General features: G+C 39.0%; 2 non-coding genes across 2 annotated transcripts; both read left to right on the forward strand.

The window, feature by feature from the left end:
- Window positions 1-12,384: 12,384 nt before the first annotated feature.
- On the forward strand, window positions 12,385-12,499 carry LOC150087998 (U5 spliceosomal RNA). The gene has a single exon (XR_016546840.1). It is a non-coding gene; the product is annotated as a U5 spliceosomal RNA (small nuclear RNA).
- A 1,280-nt stretch (window positions 12,500-13,779) lies between these two features.
- LOC150087999 (U5 spliceosomal RNA) lies at window positions 13,780-13,894 on the forward strand. Its single transcript, XR_016546815.1, has one exon. It is a non-coding gene; the product is annotated as a U5 spliceosomal RNA (small nuclear RNA).
- The last annotated feature ends 335 nt before the right edge of the window (window positions 13,895-14,229 follow it).

The raw sequence follows: 14,229 nt of genomic DNA on the forward strand, positions 1-14,229 counted from the left end.
AATATCAGTTTTGACAGCATTACTAGAGTATGACGTGTCGTAAAATCCACTTTTCCTCATCCTTCTTCTTCTTATGTCTTTGTTCCCTTTGCTCAACAGCTGGATTTCGTAGCTTCCCACTTGCACTATCAGCTCCGTACACATCCTTTTGGAAATATTGTCCACTGATTTGCTTTTTGCTGTAAAAAAGCTTCACCATCTGACTATTATCGCGTGTAGTTTCTGAACATTGTGAATTGGATGCGTGTGTCTTTGTCTTGAACATCTAGAGATACGAAGTCATATGACCTAAGAAAACGTTGCATAATTTTACATTGACTGAGAGAACTGCAGAGTAATTCACTGTACCTTATCTTCGAACATCACTGGCGAACAAAACGTGAGTTTTATCATCAAATGAGTAGGTAAGAGCGTTATTTTCCTAAGAAAATCCCATTGTTATTACTAAATGAATCATTAGTTACGCTTGGAAAAATTACATTTTGAAATTTCAGAAAAGGTTTCCTCGTGGAGATTGTGACTTTTAGAATAAGGAAGTCGGTTCAGGGACTGGATGTTATTTTGTTGGTGAGCAATCATTTGTCATTAACAGAGAAAAATGGTCTATTACTAGAGAAACTATCGATGCTTTTAAGCTAAAAATTGTATTTTAATCGATAAATTACATTTTTTGCAATATCTGACTCAAAATTTATAGACTGCACAATTATTTTACATGCAAATTCGAGTGGATTCACACCTAACCCCCCCCCCTATAAACTTGAACTGTGTGAACTTGTGTTATTTTGGGAATGTGTTCTAAGGACATCGTAGGAGGAAACTTTTTTGCATGTGAAGTGTATGTAACAAATGATGATGTTGATGGAAGCTCTGTAAAAGACTTACGTTTTCATTTTTGTGTCTCAATGAGTTTCATTTAGGTCACTGCATTTAGTTAACGACCTCGTTTTCACAAAGGTTTATGCAAGCAACAGAAATTAATTCAACATCACTTTGATAAGACAGAGAAAGGTACGAAACTTCCACACCTTATATATTGTTCATAGAGGAAAATATCACTTCAGCAATGGAGGGAAGGTGCAACCAGAGGACGAGCAGAAATTTCACAGCATCATAAGTGTGTCCATTAAGGTTTTATTCATTTATATATTATTGACTGTTTCAAACACATCACTTTCTTAGAATACACCTTCAATTTCTGCTCTTAATTCTTGATCAATAAGTAGGAATTGACATTCTGTGAAATTAATTAATGTTGGGTTTGGTTAGTTAGTGGCCCTAACTAACTGTACCCAATCGCATTTGACACATAGAGTTGGGTGCCGCCCTTAAAAACAGCGCCATTTAAATTTTTTGATTGAAGGAGAGTGTGATGCCATCGCGAAGATGTATAATCACGGTTTCAGAAAACTGAAACGTCGGAAAGTTCATTTTCAACTTACAATTTTCGGTTAAACCTTAACCCTTCTAAATCTGCAATAATGATTTATTCATTCAAACAACCACCAACAGTAATTCAACCAACAGTTTCTAGCACTCTCATCCCAGTGGTTACCTGCCATAATGACCTCGGTGTCTGTTTTGATCCGAGTTGAGATTTGACGCGCACACAGAAAACCTGGAAGCGATTTTTCACCTTACGCTCGAGAGCGAAACAACACTTAGTTCATGTTGTTGAAGGGTTTTAGAGCATCAGAGACTAAGGCCACATTGCGCTGTGTGTATTATGTGTAAAGCGTGTATGTTCTGAGGTCGATTTTCTGTTTGCTGGACGAAAAACCCGAGTTTCCGGTAGAAAAAGCCATGATACCCTCACCTGAGACCGACTAACTCAGCCACTTTGCGGAAAAAGGCCCATAAAATTTCCTCAAATTCCTCCGGTCATCGATGTGACTCGAACTCAGGTCTTGTCCACCTGGTATGGGGAGGACGGCGACTGTGCTACCACGGGGGCTATTTACTTCATGCCAGATATATTCAAACCACTGTTTATCCGTTATTTTATACGCTGCTGAAATTTGGGCATCTGCTTCGCCCCTCCTTCAAAAACCGATGTTCGCATGTGAATACTGGACCCTGAAATGGGTCACAAATGAGCATCGCCGTCCCCCTCAATTGAGAACCACTGACATGGCTGAGAAGCTAAACGAACCCAGGCTCCCATTAGGAGTTTAATGGCTACGGTAAAAATGTTCACAGGAGTGATAAATAAATGCCCCGAATATCTGGGATTTCTGTGAGTAGAACAGTCCTGTGCCATCCTCGAGGTCTGACCCCACACTAATCCTCAGATACAACCCTCTAAAACTTTGCAATTATTTTCTATCTGCCCAACCACTCCCTAAAATACAGGCACTGCTGCGTCTTGGAATTAACCTGCAGAAAATGGCTGCTGATTACAAATAACATCGCATTCTCACACAGCGGATCGCATCTGTTCAAATGGAATAACTCCTTCCAAATCTAATGACTTAAACTATGCCAGATTACTAAACATCGACACCAGCCATCCACCTCTCCAATCACTACCACGCTGTGTTTTTGAGGAGCAACGACAATTATTTCTCATCTGCGTTTGTCCAGTATTAAATTCCCAGGTGATAATCACCGCGCAGACAGACTACTCTACAACAGGAAAGATTTAATCAACCAATGTTCATTAGACAAGTTTATTCCACCTACTTTGCACAAATTCAAATTTCAGCACAGGCAGCAGCTCCCAATAGTCTTTCTCAATCTGATCCCAGCTTTTTCTTCTGCATATGAAAGAAAGCCCAGAAGAATACACCACCAGTCACTTCCCTAATAATTTCCTCCAGTTCATCAACGGCGGTTCTTGATTTTTTAGTACAAACTTTTCTGTGGGCGATGTCTGCCAATCCATCTGTTAAAGAATTCAATGTCGAAGTCAGTTTATCCCAGAAATACGAAAATCTGGTAGAGTCTTCCATAAAGGTTATTTCCTGCACGACTGAGAAATGCCTGATTTCGGGAGAAATTAAAGTGAAAATTTGGAAGCACAGTGAGGTATCTTTCTGAATACTTGTGTCATGTAAAATCTATGGGCCGAAAGATCTATCATACGTCATCCTTGGGACTTTGGCTTTCTCCACTGTATAAACTTTTACTAATTGTTTAGTGAACTATTAGTAAATAGTTTAACAAATGTACTGACATGGGATTTGTTCTCATGGAAACACAGTTTGGATTGATTCTATATAAGGTAAAAGTTTCCTTTTTTTTTGGAAAGTCAAATCATCATTTATAACTTTATTATTGCACTGACACAAAGCAGTTAGCATTTTACAACGTCTGTGAATTTCTCAAAATTAAAATGAAAAAAGAACATAATAAATTACGCACTGTTTTCTCACTTTCCTCTGGTTTTTAAATCCCCAAGAGCTCTGTGAAGAAGTCTCTCGACTAGTTTTAAAACTTGTAAGAGTGTATCGAGAAGCGATTTTGCTTTACAGCTTTCGAACAGCGTCGATTTCTTCTCCATCGAGACAGAACTCGTTTTACGAGTTCACATCCTGACCAGTCTGACCTTATTATAACTCACGATCTTTATCCCGCCACCACATTCCTTTCTTAATGGAAGACAGTGGCTCAGGTAAAGAATTTTCATCCCGATATTTGTTTTTGTAATATTATGGTAGAGCAAACAAACTGATTGGCATCATACGTGAGGTTACTAATCGATCACCTGCCGGGATAGCTATATCGTTGGGGATGGGCATGCATTTGGAGTTCGCAACAGTAATTTTAAACAGCACCTCTATTTCAACGCTCAGCAGTGGCCGTTCTGACATTACTACATCCATTTTTGTAACGTATTTTTCATGTATGCAGTGAACGGATCAGTACCCACCTAAAAAGTGGTGCTAATTCCATAGACCGCCTACCAATTAATGTGGTCTCACTCTAGGGTAATGTAACCTATCCAGCAACCATACTTTATAACAGAGTAGGAAGGAAAGTGAGTTTATTCCTCGTTTGGTAAACCATCCGGTAACGTCAGAGTTTCCAATGTGTTAAGAATGGCTAAAAGTAACCTTTTGCTTGACTGTTCGCGCTGGAGAGTGATTGGGAGGCTACTCAGTTTCGATCAGATGTAGTCAGATGACTTAATACTGATTGAGCGGTTGTCCATAAAATTTCGAAGTGGAGGGTGAAAGACAATGACTGGATTGTCTATTACGAAACACGCATCGAATAAGAAAGGAAAGGCGGAACGGTGATGAATCCTGTGAATGTTGTAATGGTTTTAGTACCTCAGAAACAAAGCAAGCGCCTGTATAATTCTAAAGCTGTGAACATTTCGATGGTCACAATAGAGCAAACTCCTGTATAACTAATTGCCAAAGCTAATCTCTCATTTATTTGTTTCGTCTATCTGTTTAATTGTTTTCACCACTTCTTTACATCATAATAGCTGATTAACCAAGGTCATGCCATCTGTTTTAAAGTAGTGCGATATCTGGCCAACTCACGGTATAGTGGGTTGCTCTATTATGAGTACTAAGACCATTGCAATATTCATTGCAGTTTAAAATCACCTGATCGAAAAGGAAAAAAAAAAACCGTATAAGTGGACAAAATAGTCCAAATGCTTTTATATATATGAAAAGTACAGACATTTTCATTAAACTCTCACAGTGATAAACCTTTGATCAAAATGATCGTTAGAGGGCAATTCAAGTACTGCTGTGTCTGCAAAATAGTTTAGAAATTCTATCGTGGACCAGTGTGCTGTAGTGCGACTTGGGTCTCTTTAGAAAAGTTCTATCTCTCTTTTTAACAGGGATGGTTCGAAGTTGGCATAGGCCTTAGTTTATTTGTAAGAATGACATTTACCTCAATTATCATACTGTCACTCCTTTTCAAGGCCGTTGTTTGTCATGATCATTCCCTCATCGTGATAAGACACTGGTGCTGGCAATTTAGAAAGATGTAACCTGATCATGGAGCCATTCAAGGATTGAATTCTTGAGTGGCTCACGGTGTTGAATTCTTCATCCGTTTGGAATTCCTCACAGATATACAATAAATGTGCTCCATATTATTATTAGGTACACCCCTGCTGTGCACACAAATGGTTTTTCCCCACAAGGTTGCAAGTCACATGACCACAGTTGTGGATATAAATGCAACAGAACAACCTTTATAGTATCAGTTAAGCGTACAAACCGTAGCAAGAATGGGGAAAAGGAATGATCTAAGGGACTTCGAACGTGGCATGGTAGTAGGTGCAAGACGTGCTGGACAAAGCATCTCTGAAAACGGCAGTTCTCCTGAACTTTTCACGCACCACAGTTTCAAGGGTGTATCGAGAATGGTGCAACGAACAGAAAACATCCTCTCAACGACACTCCTGTGGAAAAAAATCGCTTGTTAATGAGAGAGGTCAGAAGAGGGTGGCTACAATTGTGCAAGCAAACGGACGGGCCAAAATGTCGCACATCACGTCAGAATATAACTTTGGTGCGCAGAACAAAATATCGCAACGGACAACTAGTCGCTCTTTGTCGCGAATGGGATACAACAGCTGACGGCCACATCTAGTACCTTTTTTATCAATGAAGAGCAAGAGAGCACGCCTCTTGTGGGCATAGCAACACCAGCACTGGACTACCTAGGATTGGAAAACAGTTGCTTGGTCTGACGAGTCGAAGTTCCTGGTTAATCATGTTGTTGGAAGGCTCAGAATTTGGCGAAAACAACATGAATCCATGGACTCGTCATGTCTGACGACTACTGTGCAAGGTAGTGGGGGCAGTGTTATGGATATCCATTGATATCCACAGATTTACGTCTTAATGCCACATCGTACCTAAACATCGTTGCTGACCAAGTGCATCCGTTCATGTTGACAATTTATGCTTAGTCAGATGGTTACTTCCAGCAGGATAATGCGCCAGTGCACAAAGCCCGAATCACTATGGAATGATTCCAGGAACATGACAATGACTTTTCTTTGCTACAGTGGCCCGCTCATTCCGTGGATCTCAATCCTATTGAACATCTTTGGGATGAGCTGGAAAGGGCTGTTCGCCCCAGGCCTACACCTCCGTCGAATTTCAAGGAACTGCGTGACACACTCATGTCTGCATGGTACTCCAATCCTGCACAACGTTTTCAGCATCTTGCTCAATCCATGCCTAGACGAATTCAGGCTGTTCTGAAGGCTAAAGGAGACTCAACACGCTACTAGGTAGGTGAACCTAATAAAGTGGCAGCACAATGTATTTTCATACTTTCCAAGAAATGAAGATAACTGAGGGCCAGTACCTAGCTGTAAGAAGGATGATTCATGATTTCTGAGCAGGATAATCTACTTTGAAAGTTTTCTGTCCATTCTTTTGTGAATTACTTGGCGTACAGCGTTGAATAACAGATTATTATAATATTGCACATTGACTGTCGAATTTAGTGACAGAAAATTGACACACATTATTCCTTACGCATCTGAAAAGACACCTTGATGGTGAAAAGTCTCTTGGGTGTACTCGATTCTAGGCGTTATTTGACAATGGAGTGAAGTGGGCCACGTTTCGTCACGAATTAGCATTCACTGAAAGAATTTCTGAAAGCATTTCCCTCTGATCCAGACTGGTGAAAATCTTCTGTCCACTGTGGACACACTTTTTTCAAAAACAAATTGTCAGGAATATTTTTTACACACTTCCAAAAAAATAAAAACAAAAAATATTTAAAAAAAATTAAATTCAGCTTATATAATAAGCGGTTCACTTTCACAGTTAGGGAGCAATGGGCTCAGTGGGGGAACCGGAAAACTATCGAGAAAAATCTCAAGGGTCTCGTTAAAACTCTTAATACGTACTTACCCACGGTTTCAAATTAAAATATCTTTATTTTTTCAGAGGACTTTTTCTTTTAAGTTACACTCTGAATGTGCTTTCATTGTATTTATAAAAATAAAATGTACATCTGTTTTGGTTGAAGAGCAACTTTGCCTTATTCTATCAATTTTTAATGTAAAAGAATTAGCTTAAATAACAGGAAGCAGCTCAGTTCTGGTCATCGTCATGAGGGTTTTCTGTAACTATTTAGACTCTCTTTCGAATTCCAGGAGGCTGACACACGATACCTTTTTTGTCTAGGATGTCATTAATTGCAAACATAGATTCTCCTTTTTCCTATCACTTCGTACCAGCTATTTAGCAGCTAATCCTGTTTTCCTTGTTTTGCAAATATTCAGCAAGTTTCACATCGGTTCGGTTTGACTCTCAACATTTCCTCGTTTAACAAACTGCTGCTTCCTCTGTTCTTTTAGCTTGTTTAGTCTTGTTTTTAAATCTCTCTCTCTCTCTGTTCATTTGATTACCATGCTTCTCGATCTTAGTACGTACTAGATTAGTGACAAATGGGCCTGGAGTACTGGGGTCCATAGTTTAACAGATATTTATTTAAAGTATACCCAGTAAAATAAAATAAAATAAAATATTTCCAGAAGCTTTCGGAACTCGTGTCCCTTTCTCAACTGACAGAATTTTTTGAATACATTACAAGCAAAGTGTGGCACGTTACTCATTCGTCATTGTTGTAGCACGGACGTGTGCTGCCTTGCGCCAGTGATCATCCATCAATAAAACGGTTGTCTCCAGGATTGGATGTATACGCATGCCTTTCTGGCGATTTAATGCCTTAGGGTTGTTCATTATGTTTAGTGACTCTAGCCATAGGCGGTGGCGAAAGTGTCGCGCGTGGTCCACTATCTCAAAGTCGCGCTTGGGGTCAAGATCGTGGTTGGTAGCCCAAAAATGTTCTGCAAGCGCGGACTGGTCAGTTTCGGCAAGCCGGATTGCTCTGTCGTGTTCCGTGAGGCGATCCTGGAGACGTCTCGATGTCTCACCTACGTAGCAACTGTTACAGGCCCTACAGGTGATACGGTACACTACATTGCTGCGTAAGACAGGTGTGACAGGGGTCTTCACACTGGAGACAAGTGAACGTAGGTTCCTACCTGGTAATTGTACACATTTTATGTTGTAACTTCTCAGGATCTTCGAGATACGTCCTGACACTCCTGGATAGTACGGAATGTAGGCGGATGATATGCCGACTTGCTTCGGAGGTCTTGGGTTGGAAGTAAGTTCTTGTGCCTGTAACAAGCATCTGTTTAGTACATGGGATGGATAACCGCATCTGGTTAAGTCCGCCTTCACACGGGAGATCTCGTTGCGTCTAATTGTGTCGGTGCTGGAATGGCTCCAGGCCCTGGAGAACAGGGTGCGGGCAGTGCTATTGAGATGGCTTGGAGCGTGGCCGGACCCGTAGTTGGTGAATCGACCGCACCACATGGGTTTGCGGTATACTGAGGTCTCTAGATGTGGGCCTACGCGATGCACTAGCACGTCCAGAAACGGGAGCGAACCGTCCACCTCTGATTCTACGGTAAACTTGATGAAATTGGATAGAGAGTTGAGGTATTCTAGTAGTACCGTTTCAGAACCACGTGGTATTATGGTAAAAATATCGTCGACATATCTACACCACGTTGTAATAGGTGTAGGTGGGTTCTGGTGTATCTGCTTCTCCAGATCTTCCATGGCGATGTTAGCTACTACGGAACTGACAGGGGCACCCATAGCAGTGCCATGTACTTGTTTGTAGAGTGAGTCTTCAAAGGTGAAGATGCTGCTAGAGAGGCATAGGTTGAGGGCGGTACAGATGTCATCAGTGGATAGTGACGTCCTGGATTGGAGGCTTAAGTCGCTCTCAAGGAGCCTTTTGGCGCAGTGCACGGCCTGTTGGACGGGAATCGAGGTGAATAAAGAAACCACGTCACTACTAGAGTTCACTACTAGAGTAACTCTCTAGTAGTGTTACTCTAGTTCACTACTAGAGTAACTCTCTGTGAAGGCAAAGGTTGCTCATTACGAATTTGCAACAGTTTAAATCCCTCTAGCCTCGCCTAAGATAACGCTCCTAACCTTTATATTTGATTTTAAATAAAATCAAATGGCATTAGTATAATTTTGAGTCTTTTAAATTTTCTTCTTATTTTTTTAATTAACACGTATCTATGATTTCAATAAACACATACTTCCTTTTCATAGCTTCATTAGGTATTCACTGTTTCTCTCGTTTATCTGTGAATGATTCTGTTTTTCATTTAGCAAAAACAATAATAAAAAAAAAATACTTCAAGTTCGCCTATTACAAAGGAACAAACTACTGTTTTCAGGCTGTATGGCGGATAGCACCACCCAGGGCTGGTGGTAACAGCCGAGAATCCCCTGGCGAAGTGTTGCCTATTCGAGAATTCACTGTCGAAGTGATATTGAACTACCTTATTTGAAGTAGTTCAATATCAGGACAACTTGTTGTGAAGGCATTCACAATATGAGATATAACAGAAACGAAGCCATTTCACCTGCTTCGGTAGGTGATTTAAAAAAAAAAATGTTATGGTTTATACTCCGCACGACCACCAGGCCAGTGGAGTTTTCAATAAATCATCAAAATGTTTCCCATAGGCAGAGTAAAATATGTAAAATATTTATAAATTAATTCTGAAATAATACTTAAAAATTATCTTTAACTTATCTATGTACAGTATATCATTTCATTTTTATTTTTCTCTTAAAAACTGGGGAAAGTCGGACACTCCATCATCTGTCTACCTGCAGCTTTATTCCGCACACAGAGCTGAACATTCTGACTTCGTGCCAGTTTTACACAGACGGCTCGAATTCGGAATCATATGGAGGATCTGTTGCTGCCTTTACAGACACCACCGTATCAGAGCAGATTCACTGCAGAACTGCACGCTAAAGTTACCCTTGGATCATATTAGTAAAGGCCAGCACCAACGGTTCTTTTTATATTAGGATTCTTTGAGCATCTTGCAGGCTTTGTTATCGGTGAGGTATAATCCTCACCCAATTCTGTCTCAAGCTCAGCAGAAAACCCACACTCTCCATGAACGTGATTACGATATCCTTTTCTGCTGGATTCCCAGCCACATTGCTGATTTGGCTGCGGTGTCAGCCAAATAATTAAAAATTATTTGGCTGACACCGCAGCCAAATCAGCAATTCTCAATAATAATCGCTGCCTGTCAGGCACTTATGCAGACTACAAGCAAATAATACACAAAAAGATTCACACCCAGGGGCAAGATTCGTGGAATAGACAGAAAACGGTTCAATTACAGGCTTTATCTGATGCAATTTATTGGTAGTCTCTATCTCTGCGGCGCCTCCGTAGCCAGGTGGGAAGGAGCAGCAGTGTGTAACACGCGCTTCTTGATTAGACTGGGGTTCGAGCCCGTCACCACCAAATACGAAGGATGCGGAAAGGTCAAGGAATGACCACCGCATATCCCCGAGCAATATGGCCTTAGTTGCTAATGCTCCTAAAAACCAAACAACAACAATCTATCTCTGCGCAGGAATCGTAAGGAGGAAGTTGTTCTTGCACGGACCCACATAGGACACAATCATCTGACACATTCGCTTTTGCTGAGGGCTGATGACCTTCCTATATGTGAGTCCTGGGGCATGGCTTTATCTATCAGACACATTTTAACCGACTAGATTTTAGCAATACTCGTTTTACTAATTTTAACCATCTGACTGAGCCTCATACACTCAGTCAGATTTTATACGACAATGACAAGGTGTCAGCTGTTTTTACTTTTTTACAACTTACTGTAATATACTGTATGTATTCTATACATACAATATATATATATATATATCATGTACTTGGAAAATTAAATGCACTAGGCATAATCCTTATGGGTTTTGATAATTAACTATATAATAACAGTGTAAATACACCATAGTTAACCCATAGATTTGAGCTACGATTGTAGCGTAGAATGCATCGTTTTAATTGTATCTCATAATGTGGTTGCCTTCACAACAAGATAGCTACTATTGAATTACTTCAAATAAATAATGCTTCTCTAGTAGAGAAGACTACTGTTATTTATTTTCAGCGTACCACCACCCAGACGATCGTTTCGAAGCTTTTTGGCTTCGTCATCAGTGGGCGGGTAGGTAATACAATATGCCATCTCAGTTGCGAAGTTATATCCACATTATGAGAGAAGTTATATCCACATTATCAAAACCCATAAGGATTATGCCTAGTGCATTTAATTTTCCAAATACATTACCACCACACCCTTCTGGCATCTCTCATAATGTGGATATAACTTCGCAAATGAGATGGCATATTGTATTACCTACCCGCCCACTGATGACGAAGCCAAAAAGCTTCGAAACGATCGTCTGGGTGGTGGTACGCTGAAAATAAATAACAGTAGTCTTCTCTACTAGAGAAGCATTATTTATTTGAAGTAATTGAATAGTAGCTATCTTGTTGTGCAGGCAACCACATTATGAGATACAATTAGAACGATGCCTTCTACGCTACAATCGTAGCTCAAATATATGGGTTAACTATGATGTATTTACACCGTTATTATATAGCTAATATATCATGTACATATACTGTATTATATACAATTATAGAAATTTAGAATTATAGAATACAGACACTCTATTCTAAATAGAATCAGTTAACTTTTTCAAAGTTACAAGATTCTATTTTTACCTTGCCTTGGCGCATAACAGCCATTGTTCCTAATGCGCCAGAAAAATCTCATACGATACCAAATCATATTTATTTGAGTAGCTAATAGAGTATTTCATAACCTCAGGTCATCCTCGTAAGAAGTTCTAAACCTCCACTCCCTCGGAAACACCTTATCCGGGTCCTAATGTATATATTAATAATACGTAACAATTAATATTAGAAAATTATTAGAATATTAGAATTATATTAGAAAACAAACTTCAATTCATTACATGTACTAAGCAAAATCAAGATTTTGACAGGGAAAATAATCAGAATTTCCAAAGCTTCTTGGGGTCTGAAACCTTCCACTATCAAGCTGTACCTACAAATGTATATTTATTCCTATTGTATGTTATGCTGGGAGCAATGGGACAATTGTGCCCACAGCATAACAGATTTCAACAAGTGTAATAACTGAGCTGCAAGTGTTATTGATATACAGTATGGTTAAATGAGCGACTCTACTACATTGGTCTCAGGAAAGAGACTTATTGCTTCTAATCATTCCTGTGAAGTCGGTGGATCAAAAGATGTTTTGCTAAACGACAAATTGTAAATAATATACAATCGAGTAATTTATCGAGTAATTTTACGCGATAAAGTGCTATTTACATATATAATATATTGATACCAAAATATATTAAGTAGGATATATCTTCTAATCTTTGGAAGAGTATTTAAATTAGTTTTAATTATAGAATTTTGTAGAATACACCAATTCCCACCTCATATTGATATGATTGGCCAAGCTCAGAGTGAAATATTCGGTAGCTCAGGTTTCCTTTCAAACGTGATAATCTTTCGCCTTTTACTAAAGATTACCGTGGAGGGGAGCAATACAATGGGCCTACAGGCGTATTTTTGTAGTCCCACTTGGTGGGTTTATTTAAAAACATAACAAAAGAAATATGTAAAATTTTATGAGCATCCAGTTAGTTTTGGACTAGAAGTATGTCACAATGTGGGGTGACAGAAGTAGCTAATTCATCCACCACCACTCAGTCAGCTGCGAAAGCGAGTATCAGTTTCCTACTGTTTAATTACTCTTCACTGTGCAGTGACTAGCTGGCGTCGCCCCATCTTGTGACAATTCCAGTTCTGCTGGACCGGAATGAAAAATCCGAAGCGTAACCATTTTTTCCAGTCATTATCTAAAAGAAAATCGAAAAACAAAATAAATAAATAATAAATAAAACTTCATTTTAGACTGCTTTGGCAGAAACAGGAAATGAAAGCGAATAATCTTATATCTAAACCGAAGAAGATTGCAGAACATTAACAGGAATGTTGAGAACATGCAAAAATGAAGAAAAAAACTTTCACGTTCTCGACATTCCCGTTGACGTTCTAAATTAAATCAGACATCAACAAGCCGGTACAAATCAACTACAAGCTTTGCAATTTCGGATCCACATCCGTTGCGACATTTTTTCCGTCGATTAGATCGATTGAAACTTTCTGAAGAATCTACTCCTGCTTTGCCTTAATTACATTACAACAAACATCATTCCACATATAAAGCTCAAAGTATTAAGATTAAAGAACAATCAATAAAATTAGTTAACTCGAACAAACACATAGCAATTATATCAGATAAGAAACTTCAATTCATTACCTGTGCTAAATATGTACTAAGCGAAATCTAGATTTTGACATGGAAAATAATCCGAATTTCCAACGGTTCTTGGGGTCTGAAACCTTCCACTCTCAAGCTGTACTACAAACGTATATTTATTCCTATTGTATGTTATGCTACGAGCAATTGGCCAATTGGGCCCACAGCATAACAGCTTTCAACAATTGTAATAACTGAGTTGCAAGCGTTATTGATATACAGTATGGTCAAATGTGCAGCTCTACTACATTGGTCTCAGGAAAGAGACTTATGGCTTCTAATCATTCCTGTGAAGTCATTGAATCAAAAGATGTTTTGCTAAACGACAAATTGTAAATAATATACACTCGAGTAATTTATCGAGTAATTTTTCTCGATAAAGTGCTATTTACATATATAATATATTCATAGCAAAATATATTAAGTAGGATATATCTTCTAATCTTTGGAAGAGTATTTAAATTACTTTTAATTATAGAATTTTGTAGAATACACCAATTTCTACCTCATATTGATATGATTGGCCACGCTCAGAGTGAAATATTCGGTAGCTCAGGTTTCCTTTCAAACGTGATAATCTTTCGCCTTTTACTAAAGATTACCGTGCAGGGGAGCAATACAATGGGCCTACAGGCGTATTTTTGTAGTCCCACTTGGTGGGTTTATTTAAAAACATAACAATAGAAATATGTAAAGTTTTATGTGCATCCAGTTAGTTTCGAACTAGACGTATGTCACATAATGGGGTGACACAAGTAGCTACTTCATCCACCACCACTCAGTCAGCTGCGGAAGCGAGAATCAGTTTCCACCTGTTTTATTACACTTCACTGTGCATTTACTAGCTGGCGTCGCCCGATTTTGTGACAACTCCAGTTCTGCTGGACCGATTTGAAAAATCCGAAGTGTATCCATTTTTTCCAGTCATTATCTATAAGAAAAACAAAATAAATAAATAATAAATAAAACTTCATTTTAGACTGCTTTGGCAGAAACAG

Source organism: Mastigoproctus giganteus, chromosome 3 (genome assembly GCF_048544385.1).
Source record: "Mastigoproctus giganteus isolate SK-2022 chromosome 3, ASM4854438v1, whole genome shotgun sequence".
NCBI classification, from domain to species: domain Eukaryota; kingdom Metazoa; phylum Arthropoda; class Arachnida; order Uropygi; family Thelyphonidae; genus Mastigoproctus; species Mastigoproctus giganteus.